The following is a 12,098-nucleotide window of genomic DNA, read 5'->3' as shown; positions in this document are numbered from 1 at the left end:
ATGTAATTATATAGATAGAAGAATCTGAGGAGTTGTAGAAACTTCTTAAGAGTAGGGATGTCGTCGTCCGATGCACATTACCTGATTTGTTTCCCTGTGCCTGCAAAACAAAAAACCCAAACTCCTATTCAAGGCAGCTGTGTCATCTGTGCATGCACTTTCGCCTGTGCATGCTGCACCACAGCTGTCTGAATGGTATGCGCCTCAACTTATTTCTGTCTTGAATTTCCAAATCAGTTGGAAACTGGTTTGAGGGGAAATACATCCAAAGAGGGTATTTCTCAAACTATTGTGGATTATGGCTAACGTCATGGGTACTTGGTTTCAGACGCAAGCGGTGGGAGTGCACCAGAGCCAGAGTAAATGGTAATATGTACGCAGCCTCAGTCTCTTTGGGTTGTATCCAACCTTAGTCATACTTGGAGTAGACCCATTGAAAAGCAATGGGCATTATTAACTCTTGAGTAAAAAACTAGTTGCCTTTGCCTTTAAGGTGCCACAGCAATAACTATTTGTTCTTTTGGTTGCAACAGACTAACATGACTATCTCTTTGGGAGCAGAAATGTGAAAAAGGTATAACTTTGTTTTATTTGGTTTGTGATTTGTCTTGTATTATTAGGTGGGTTCATGTGGTTGCTTTTCCACTGAAGGACTATGACTAATGTAACAAAGATACTTGAGACAAGTGCAAAGTGGCTTGAACTGACAGGTGTAAATTAACAATTGCATTCCGTGAGGGAAGCAAGTGAGATCAAGGTAAAGATAAAGGGACCCCTGACCATTAGGTCCAGTCGTGACCGACTCTGGGGTTGCGGCACTCATCTCGCATTATTGGCCAAGGGAGCCGGCGTACAGCTTCCAGGTCATGTGGCCAGCATGATAAAGCCGCCTCTGGCGAACCAGAGCAGCACACAGAAATGCCGTTTACCTTCCCGCTGTATTTATAAACTTGCACTTTGACGTGCTTTCAAACTGCTAGGTTGGCAGGAGCTGGGACCAAGCAACGGGAGGGGATTCGAACCGCCGACCTTCTGATCGGCAAGCCCTTGAGATCAAACCCAGAGGAAAATCAACCCAAACCATTTTTCCCGTCTTAGTTGGTTTTGTGAAATCTATTTCATCCTGAGTGGTACTGTTATTGAGCACCAGATGGCAGCAATAACACTGCACAGACCAGTCTGGTGGTGGTTTCCTCAGGAAAGGGCGGCTGCTTTTATTCACTCAACTGTTCCTGGGTGCCTCCAGACTGTCATTATATTTTGCAGGAGCGATTCATGTGCGTACCAGAAATTTAGGTTTGTGCAATTAAAGCTCAACAAACAAAATGTGATGGCAGTCATTTATTTTCATTCCAAAATCCACATACCAATCAAAACATTACAAAAATAGTCTGCAGGTGTTAAAAGAATTCTGCAGATATTTTGGGGGTTTTGCTAAACAATCCAAAGATTGGATGGGGTAAGGAATGAAATTGTCTGATGTGGGTGCCATGGGGTGATAGAGAGACCCAGAGAAATAAATTGACAAGTTACTTCAGTCTACTGAGTTTGGTAGGTCTACTCTAAGTATCACTAACTTTAAATCCCGCCCATGGAGTCTGCTATTAGTCACAGACTCCATGGTTCCAATATTAGCCGACTTTCCTCTCCTCCACCTAGCCTGTTGAAGAGTTCTGGAGAACGCAAAAGCTTGCTCTTCAGTCCAAGTCCAGTTTAAATATAAGAACCCTAGAAGGGCAGTGCCGGAGAATGCTCCAACTACCGCACAATTGCGCTCATTTCACATGCTAGCAAGGTTATGCTTAAAATTCTATAAGGCAGGCTTAAGCAGTATGTGGACGAAGAACTCCCAGAAGTGCAAGCTGGATTTCGAAGGGGCAGAGGAACCAGAGACCAAATTGCAAACATGTGCTGGAGTATGGAGAAAGCTAGAGAGTTCCAGAAAAACATCTACTTCTGCTTCATTGCCTACCCAGGCATCCCCAAACTGCGGCCCTCCAGATGTTTTGGCCTACAACTCCCATAATCCCTAGCTAACAGGACAGGTGGTCGGGGAAGATGGGGATTGTAGTCCAAAACATCTGGAGGGCCGAAGTTTGGGGATGTTTAGACTACACAAAAGGCTTTCACTGTGTCGACCACAGCAAACTATGGCAAGTTCTTAAAGAAATGGGAGTGTCTGATCACCTCAGCTGTCTCCTGAGAAATCTCTATGTGGGGCAAGAAGCTACAGTTAGATATGGAACAGTTGGGATATGGAACAACTGATTGGTTCAAAATTGGGAAAGGATTATGACAAGGCTGCATATTGTCTCCCTGCTTACTTAACTTATCTGCAGAATTCATCATGTGAAAGGCTGGACTGGATGAATCCCAAACCGGAATTAAGACTGCTAGAAGAAATATGAAGATGATACAACTTTGATGGCAGAAAGTGAGGAGGAATTAAAGAACCTCTTAAAGAGGGTGAAAGAGGAGAGCGCAAAATATGGTCTGAAGCTCAACCTCAAAATAACTAAGATCTTGGCCACTGTTCCCATCACCTCCTAGCAAATAGAAGGGGAAGAAATGAAGGCAGTGTGAGATTTTACTTTCTTGGGCTCTATGATCACTGCAGATGGTGACAGCAGTCACGAAATTAAAAGACGCCTGCTTCTTGGGAGAAATGCAATGACAAACCTAGACAGCATTTTAAAAAGCAGAGCCATCGCCTTGCCGACAAAAGTCCTTATAGTTAAACCTATGGTTTTCCCAGTGATGTATGGAAGTGAAAGCTGGACCATAAAGAAGGCTCATCGCTGAAGAATTGATGCTTTTGAATTATGGTGCAGGAGGAGACTCTTGAGAGTCCCATGGACTGCAAGAAGATCAAACCTATCCATTCTTAAGGAAATCAGCTCTGAGTGCTCACTGGAAGGACAGATCCTGAAGCTGAGGCTCCAATACTTTGGCCACCTCATGAGAAGAGAAGACTCCCTGGAAAAGACCCTGATGTTGGGAAAGATCGAGGGCACCAGGAGAAGGGGACGACAGAGGACGAGATGGTTGGACAGTGTTCTCGAAGCTACTAAAATGTGTTTAACCAAACTACGGGAGGCAGTGGAAGACAGGAGTGTCTGGCGTGCTCTGGTCCATGGGGTCACGAAGAGTCGAAGACGACTAAACAACAACAACAAACTATTTCTAAATTTCCATCTATGAATTAGCAAATGTACCTCTTATGCAAATCTCTGTCCTCTTCTGTAGTCTTCTTTTGGTGATTCTTCTTTAGTATTGCATAATTTCCCATTCTAGTTTTTGCCCATCACCTCAATTCCTGTCCCTGTTGCTCAGTCTCATTCCTCTTGGCTGTGCTTCCTTCTATTACAGGAAGCTGCCCATCTGTCCAGCTGTTATCCAGCTTTCATAAATCTCATATGTTTTCTCTTCTACGATATTGCTCATGCCAAAAGCTGCTGGGCACCAAAATGTGTTGGGTTTTGTCTCCTGGAAGCTGCCTGGCCTAGCATATAATGCATTCCACACGTAGTTAGTTCATCCCAGCTGGGCTCTGAAGTGCACCAGGTGATATGAGCCAAAGAAGGCCTGTGTTTCTGCCTCCTCCCTGCCAGTATTTCAGCAGTACTTGGACCAAACCACATTAGCTTGCATACTTCATGTTTTTGCAAGGTTTTGTTTTGTTGAGTGGAGCTCTGGACTTCTGCCCCAAAGTCCTGCCCTGATGGCACCACTGACATGCACCACACCCGAAGCACAAGGCTGAACTTCTGAATACACAAAGTGATATACTCGCTGGCTAATGAACTGCTGGCAGAGCCAGTGGGCCCACCTGTTTCTGTCACAGCGGGGAGATAGTGAGAGAGAGCAACTACTATGGCCAGCAAAAGGGCTGAGGAGATAGGCCTGTGAGTGTGTCTCTGAATGTTCAGTGATGCATAGTCTTCTTTCTAGATAAATTGGTCTTGTGTTGTTCTAGCATGACTTCCTGACAGAGTCTTGTTTATTGATGGAACATTTCTCTGCACAGTGTCCTTGCTCCTTCTGAAGCTCCCTGCCTTAGGGAACAGCTGCAATCCCAATGCTTCAGCTGCCAAGTGCTTATAACGGAGTTCAAAGAAGAGACATTGCTGGAGGAATAACCTAGCTAGCCAACACATGCAATACAGGCAACCTCCTGAACCACTCATTCACCGAAATGGGCATGTTTCTCTCTACTTCTTCTGAATATTATCACTATTATAAACACTCCGTAGATCTGGAGGGGCAGCTGGTTGGATCTATGACTACAGTAACTGCAGTGAAGTTCTCATGTCCACAATGCAATGTTAAGGTTTGACAGATCTCTGGAATTCTAAAGCCCGAGGTTTAGGTAGCCATGTGTTCCAACTTCAAAGAGAGCAGTCCTTGGTTTGAAGGGCTGATTAGTCCAAGTCCACTGCAAAGAAAATCCTGGACAACAGAGGCCTTGAAACTGCCCATTAACAACACATGGACAACACACTAAGCAGACATACACATCTCCTGATCAGTAGAATAATAGAATTACAGAATCGTAGAGTTGGAAGGGACCCAAGGCTCATCTAGCCCAACCCCCTCCAATGCAGCAATCTCAGCTAAAGCATCCATGACAGATGGCCAGTCTTCCTTCCTATGGTGAGATGTATTTATTTTAGTAATTATTTCTAAATTTGCAATAATACATGTAAACCAGCACATGTAAATCCAGGCAGTCTTTTGTCTTTTTTTAAAAAAAGTTTTTATGGATAAGTAGCCATTCTACCTGACACATGGGATAGCATTTAGTGGTGTCATGGGGTAGATACCTGAGATGCCATGGGCCAGTCAACTATTTAAAAAGAAAAAAATCTGATGCTTAGGCAGAACCTAGGAATGTGGTCCAGCAGTAACAGGGCAGAGCTTGAGAAGACAGGAAACTTGAGAAACTCGGATGAGGGAAGACAACATTGTAGTAATCCTACCATAATTGTTGGTATTGTCTTCAGTGCAATGTGGCAAGGTATAGTAGCAAAGAAAATTGTCTATGATGTGCAAAGTATGTTTCCTCTTTTACCAAGGAAGTTCAAGCTGCCAATTTAAGGCTGAGTGAGACTTCCAAGGGTTGGTAACATGCACAGTTTGGGGCTTGATTCTTCTTCTTGCAACTAAAGCCGCGTGCACACAATACATGCTTTTAACACATTAGTTTCTCCAAAGCATCCTGGGAACTGTTGTTTAAGGGTGTTGTGAGGGGTAAACTACAGTTCCCATGATGTTTTGGGGAAAATGTGCTTTAAATATAGTTTGTATGCGGCCTACACCTTGAACACACGATACAGCTAGGTCATGCATTTTTGACAGTATCTTAGATTCAGTAGATTTCAGAGAGATCCTCTAAAGAAAGTGCACTCAAGAAACCTAGCCTCTCCACTCCAAAGAACAATCTGGGTATACTTGAGGGGAAATGCTCTGGAACTGCATTGACCTCACTTGCAGATAAGTTGGAAAGAATATGAGTTAATCTCTTAAGACATCTACCATGTTTGCCTCTTGCTGAAATTTTATCAACAAACACAGGTGGTCTTGCAAGATCTTGCAATTATGTCTGGGAACTGATGAATGTTACAACCCAGTCCTAGCCCCCCCCCCAAATGAATCAGTCCCACTAATTTCAAATACACAGTTAGACAGGCATGGTAGTATTTGCATTATACGGTATGTATAGTCATCTATCTAGTATTCTAATTGAACTGAATGCAATGTGCCCATGTGTTGTATTTAAGTTAAATTGGTATCTAAACTATGTTGATGGAAACACTGAGAGTGAGAAGAATCAGCCTTGATAGGTTTTGATAGAGTATCATGAATTACACAATAATTATGAGAAATTATGAAATGTAGCATTTTGCAGTGAGTTTTATATTTTTCCTCCTTGGAAGCTTATTTAATAGATGTATAAATCTCTTGTCTCCTGGATGCTTACTGAGCATTAAAATGACCACAGAGAGCAAGAAAGCTAACATGACTCATCCTATTGCAGGAATGGGGATTATAAAGGAGCTGGAGGATACAAAGGGGACACAACAAGAGCAGCGTGTGTTTGACAGTGTGGGCAGAAAGAGTCCTCCCTGCTGAAAGAATGTCTGCTTTCCGGGAGGAGTAACAGCCAGCTAGCCTACAGCCTGCATGAAAACAAAACTAAGCACAAAAAGAGGCTAGCAACTAGTATTGACTGACTGACTGTGTTAAGAAAGTAAGAGTCCTGCAAGATCAGACTAAAGTCCAGCAATCAGTTCCCAAACACAATAATGTGAGTAGAAGAGCCCTCTTCTGCTGGATCCCAGTGACTGGTACCAAGAGTAGTACTGTGTCTGATACTGGAAAAATGTACGGTCGTCATGATTAGCAGCAATTCCTTTCAACCACTGTGCTTGCATGCTTGCTTATTTACTACTGCAAAATGTGATGATTGCCACCAGTTTAGATGACTTTTTAAAAAAGAATTAGACAAATTCAGAAGTACAGCTCCTAATACACTTAATAGTGGGGGGGGGGAATCACACCTGTCAACCAATGCACCTATTTTGTTTCAGATAGTACATGGGTAGACAAATCTAAGAAGCCTGGGACAAAAATTGTCACGGCTCTTGTTTTTGCAGTGCCTATTGGAAGTCTACAATTAATACCTGTGTTCCTCTGCACATGTGATTCCTGGCAACTGGTATCCAGAAGCATACTGCCTCCGAATGTGGCAAGCGTGGTCCCACCATAGATTTATATAATGGCATTTTGATATTGGCAGTTTTATTGTTCATCCTTTCCACCTCTCTCAGCTGCCCTTTGAGGGATCATCTTCTTTGTTTGCTGTGACTTGCAATGAGTTAATATGGGAAAGCACATGTGGGTGTAGACCGGGGTGGCCTTTCTTGGGTTCTCAGCCCACTCCAAAGAAAGACCATATTCTTGATCTATATAGCCAGGGCATGAGTTTCATAGGAATTATCAACTCAAGATGCTCACAATGTCTCTCTTTGTGCTCCAGCGCTGTAGCAACGTGCTTTGCAGCTTGGCTCAAATGCTGGACATCTGCCGTCAATCAAAATGAAATACTGACACCATAACCAGCTAATCAAGCCAAGCTCCTACTGGGCTGTTGTCCAATGGGAGCAGCTCCTCCCCCCCCCTCAATGTGTGGGAGATCTGCTGGTTGGAGGAGGGTGGAAGCATGGAAACTGCAGCAGCAAAGAGCTGCAAGAACAACAAAGCCCAAACCCTTGGAGACTTGTTCTGTAAATAGAAACGTGTAGCAAGGATGAGAGAGGTGTGTATTTATCCCTCATAGGGGAAAACCCATGACAAGCAGGAGCCTGTGTGAAGCTCTGGCCCTCAAAGGTGCCACAGCTTTCCAGGCTTGGCAGGGCACAGGGATTGCAAGGCAATTATATTCCGGATGTGAACATTAAAAAGTTTGCCAGCTGTAAGGGGGTCTTCTGTGCCTGAATTAAATGGAGGGAGTAGGGGCCAAATCTCAGTCCTGACCTTGGTTGGCAACATTTTTGACATACTGCATGTTGCAGGTTTTTTCCATATGAAGCGTCTTGAGCAGGGGTCGGCAAGGTTTCCCTCGCCTGGGCTGGTTCACTCCAGCGGAAATCCCTCTGTGGGCCGGATCGCGTGCGTGCGTCCACGATTTTCAGCACTGCAGAAGTGAGTCCCCGTGCCGTGCTGCACATGGGGACTCACCAAGCGGACGGCTCGGTTTTCAGCACTGCAGAAGTGAGTCCCCGTGCCGTGCTGCACATGGGGACTCACCAAGCGGACGGCTCGGTTCAGGGGCAGCTCGTGGGCTGGTTAAACAACCCCCGTAGGCTGATTGTGGCCCATGGGCCTTAGGTTGCCGACCCCTGGGCTTGAGCATTTGTATGATTGCTATGCTTAAAAATATATTGTCCATCAATAATTACATAATAACATATCAGTTCTCAAATATATTGGAAAAGCTGTCATGCTGAGGATGTCACTCCAGAAATCAGGGCTAAAACTAATGGGTAGAAATTGCAGGGAAGCAGATTTAAGCTAAACGTTAGGGAGAAACTTAAGAGGAGGCCTATAAGCTTCCTGGCAGTACAAGGGATTGCTTCAAGAAGTGGTGGGCTCTGCTACGCTGGTGGCATTTAAGCGGAAGCTGGGTGGCCTACCGTCAAAGGTGTTGTAGTTGCATCTTGCATTGCAGCTCCTGCACTGAGCAGGGGTGGAGTATGTGGCCTCACTGGTCCCTTCCAAGGGTCCTGAGCCGAATATTTTATGGCAGTATTTCCGCAATGGACCTCAAAGCTACTCGCAGTCAACAAAATGCAGAGGAAAAACAATACAAAGCTGATCAACCGGTGAACTTACAATTAAAATATGACAACAGAAGGAGACGTCACCGCGGTGGCTCCATCAGCTCTTTTTCTTAGGATAGCAAAACAAATGGATGCTTTGACGCGTTAGCTCTAAAGGCGTACGTCTGTGTGCACGTGTGAATGTTGCTGATGCGAGCAGGCAGAATTCTAGCAATTCTAGCAAAGGAGAAGAAATGAGCTTTATATATTCAAATAGCGAAAGCACTTATATGATGAGCCTTGTGCAGATGTTATGCCTGCACGGGGTGGGGGTGGGGGGGTGGGGGGAGGGAAATGTTCACTTCCGCTGCCCCCCCCCCCCGCGCTAAAACGCTCGACATAACTTTTGGAAGCGTTAACCCCAACAGGCACGTCCCCGCCCCCTACGGGCGTAACGTCTGGAAGGATGATTGATGACTGTAAGGGGAAGTGCTGGTCGGGTGGCTCCGGCGCCGCCGAGTTCCCCGCTCGGCGTTATAGCGAGGGGAAACGCCGCCCTCCAAGCGAAGTTCTCTCTCCTCCTCCTCCTCCTCCTCCTCTTGTTCCTCCCGCTTTCCCGGTGGGAGACGCTGCGCCCCGCCTCCCCGCGCTCGGCCCGTCGCTTCGTCCCGCGCCGGCTCCTCCTCCCCGTCTTGTTGCCGTGCGCCTCGGGTGGGTGGCTGGCCAGGCAAGCTGCGGAGCGGCGTCCGGATACGGACGGGGCGGATGACCGACGGGGACTCAACTAGCAGCCATGTAAGTGCAAGGCGCTGGGGGAGGGCGCGCTGGCGGCGAACGGCTTACCCCCCCCCCTTTTCTGCTAAAGGTTGGCTTTTTGAGACAGTCTTGGGCGCATGGGGCACCCTGAGGAAAAGTGGGCGAGACGGGGTCCCTGCTGCTTCCTCCTCCTCACCCTTTTCCTACATGGTTTGAGAAGGTGTAGGGGTTGGGGACGCTCCGTCGTCCTTTGCTGGGGAAAATATAAGATCCTCCACCCCTGAATCTTTCCCCCCTTTTCTTGATAAGTTGTCCCTACATGGAGAAAGGCTGGAGCTCTCTTTACCTCTCACTTTTCTTCCGCTAGACTCGGAGATATTTCGGGATGGTGTGCCTGCTGTGTATGCTTTGAGATCTGTCCCCCAACTCACTTTCTGGGCTCCCCATGGGAGTAAAACAAACGGGGGATCTTTCCAGGGCCCAAGGAGGCATCAGCATGAAGGGACTTTGGGGCAACTGTTCAGCCCCATAAAGGCAGAAGTACTGGTTTGCCACATTTTGGAGGATGTGAAGCTCTGCGTAATGTCTGTAAGTTGTCCCCCTTTGTGAGACTATAAAGGCCTGAGGCTAATATTCCCAAAGTGCATCCCAGACTCTTCCCCCTCTGAACCCTCTTTTCATCAGACCCCCTTGATGAGTAAGAATGTTATAGGCAGCTTGAGCCAGTCACTTCCTAACTTGGGAATGGCAATCGTTCAGAGACCTCTTAATCTTGAATTTCCTCCAGAATGGATGTCGCGGACACTCACAACCTTGTTTAATTTCTTATTTTTTATTTTGCTTAGTGTTAATGGAATACAGTACTATAATATGAAAACCTCTCTCTTCCTCCTACTCCCAGTATTCCCTTTCCTGGAATCTTTCAGAGCATGTGATGGTAGTGGGAGGAGAGCATGGTACAGTTTCCAGATCAGGATTTTGGACACTCATTTGAGTGCTGAGTAGGATGCATCTTGCAGCTGCAGTGGCAGCCATTGCTTCCCTGCCCCTCTACCACCTGTGAGATAGAAAAACTTTTTGCCTCTGAAGTTCAATGGAGGCAGTGCTTGATTTCCATAAGGAGAGACATCCCATAGAATCTCAGTGTGTGTATATATCTATACATGTACGTTACTGTTGAACCACTGTGAGCAGCACTCTGCCTATGATCAGGTGCTGCATGTTTTTGTTTGCATCATGTGTTGCTGGGCTAAGCCATAGGATGGCTGCAATCCTGATCCCTTTACTTGGGCATGTAAGCCCTACTGAATTCAACAGGATTTACTTCTGAGCAGACCACGGTTAGGATTGCGCTGAAAACCCTCCAATTCAGATTGATGCTGTTGTGGCGCATATAGTGTACATTCATGCATTTCCTCTTTCAGCTATGCTGAGAAGTGGAAGAAGGTGGCAGGAGACTGTGGTAGTGGCAAAATGTTCAGAGAAAGCTTGGGAGCTGTGGTTACAAAAGAAAGTGACAGGATTTGATGATCTGGGGTTGTGGCTGAGGATGGCTAGTACAGTCATACCTCGGGTTGCGAACGCTGCAAGTTGTGTGTTTTCGGGTTGCGCTCTGCGCCGAACCCAGAAGTACCGGAACGGGTTACTTCCGGGTTTCAGTGCATGCACAGAAAAGCAAAATGACATCACGCACATGCGCAGAAGCGCCAAATTGCATCACACATGTGCGCGCTGCGGGTTGCGAATGCTGCAGGTTGCGAACGTGCTTCCCACATGGATCATGTTCACAACCCAAGGGTTTCCATGCAGTTCTGGGAGAAGCGAGATGCACAGGCTTAAAGAACTTGCAAATTGCTGGAACTTGGCTCTATTTTCCCCCTTGCATTGTTTCTTCTGGTTGCTCTGCTGTGGGCAGTAGCCACGTTGGTAATACCAGGTAATCTTCATTTTCCATTTCATGGCTGAGTAGCCATTCTCTGCAAACGCTTGATTAAATTTCCAGTTCCCCAGTGCGCTGTCTGGTTGCCAGTTGGCTGTGATTTGCCTGCCGCCTGCCCGCTTCTTAGCTTGTTGCATTATTTGTGTAATTTGCAGTGTGGGTTTCACAGCCTGAACATTCTCCCGAGGAGGTTAGCAGGGTGTAATTTTCAGATGAAAGCTTTCTGCTCCCTTCCACTTGCCCTCCCAGGCCTGGAAGCTCAGGGAGTAACTTTGATACCAAGGCTGAGTCTCTGTCTCTGCTGGTGTTGGGATGCTGCAAGCAAGAGAGATCAGGTAGGAGCTGCCAAGCAGAGCCTAAAGGTGGACTTTGCCTCTGATTGTTCTTTAATGTATAATTGAGAACCTTATTTAAGAAACAGCAACAGTGACAGTTAAATGGGGAGCCCGTTTCAGAGGTTACCGTACCTTTGGAAGGGAAAACTTGGAGAGATAATTTGAAGAAACTTGCTTTGACCATCCTCTTTGGAAATATGGGGATACTGTCTTTTTCTTCCTACATATGGAGGGAAGCGGCTTGTAGGAGGGGCAGCTCTAGCTTCCTGCAATTTTCTGCTCAAAATTACCTCCATCCATACCCATTTGGGGAAAAGATGCATGGTTCTTACATATTTTTATTCCATGAGAAGAAAAGCTGCATGGCGGCGGGGGTGGGGGGAGTTTTGTGTTGGCGGGGAAGGGGAATGGTTAGTCAGCCCCTCTCCCCACAAAAAGATACTGATCCACACATCTAATTTAACTTTTTCACACTTTCAGGAGTATATTGTAGTGAAGGACAATTGTTACAGGGTGCTAATTCAAGGGGGGAAATCTGATGATGGTTTATGAGAAAGTACCATACCTTTTTATTGTCCATGTATGTTCAAATCAGTATTCATTTCCTACCAAGAAGGATTGTCAACAGAAAAGCCATATACCACAATTCACTTCTCTTTTCTTGAGAGGAAGTGGCCATTATCTCTGAGATTGGCAAAGGTGCTCCCAGAAGTGGATGCCGTGGTCCTTATGCAAACTCTTCAGAAT

At 46.1% G+C, this 12,098-nt stretch overlaps 1 protein-coding gene across 3 annotated transcripts in view; it reads left to right on the top strand.

Moving 5' to 3' along the window:
* RIPOR1 (RHO family interacting cell polarization regulator 1) overlaps nucleotides 1-12,098 on the top strand; it is a 102,884-nt gene that overhangs the window by 6,478 nt on the left and 84,308 nt on the right. Inside the window, exons 1-2 of one of the 3 annotated variants that reach the window (XM_035119713.2) lie at nucleotides 8,779-9,116; nucleotides 9,445-9,665. The exons of 1 other annotated variant lie outside the window; for it this stretch is intronic. The gene's annotated coding sequence lies outside the window, so the exon portion shown is untranslated. Of the gene's footprint in view, nucleotides 1-8,778; nucleotides 9,117-9,444; nucleotides 9,666-12,098 lie in introns of those variants that run through there. One more of the 3 variants, XM_035119710.2, reaches the window with a different exon arrangement.

This window comes from Zootoca vivipara, chromosome 6 (genome assembly GCF_963506605.1).
Source record: "Zootoca vivipara chromosome 6, rZooViv1.1, whole genome shotgun sequence".
Classification (NCBI taxonomy): Eukaryota; Metazoa; Chordata; class Lepidosauria; order Squamata; family Lacertidae; genus Zootoca; species Zootoca vivipara.
The sequence above is the reverse complement of the archived record's forward strand: the minus strand, read 5'-3'. Positions and strand labels throughout refer to the sequence as shown.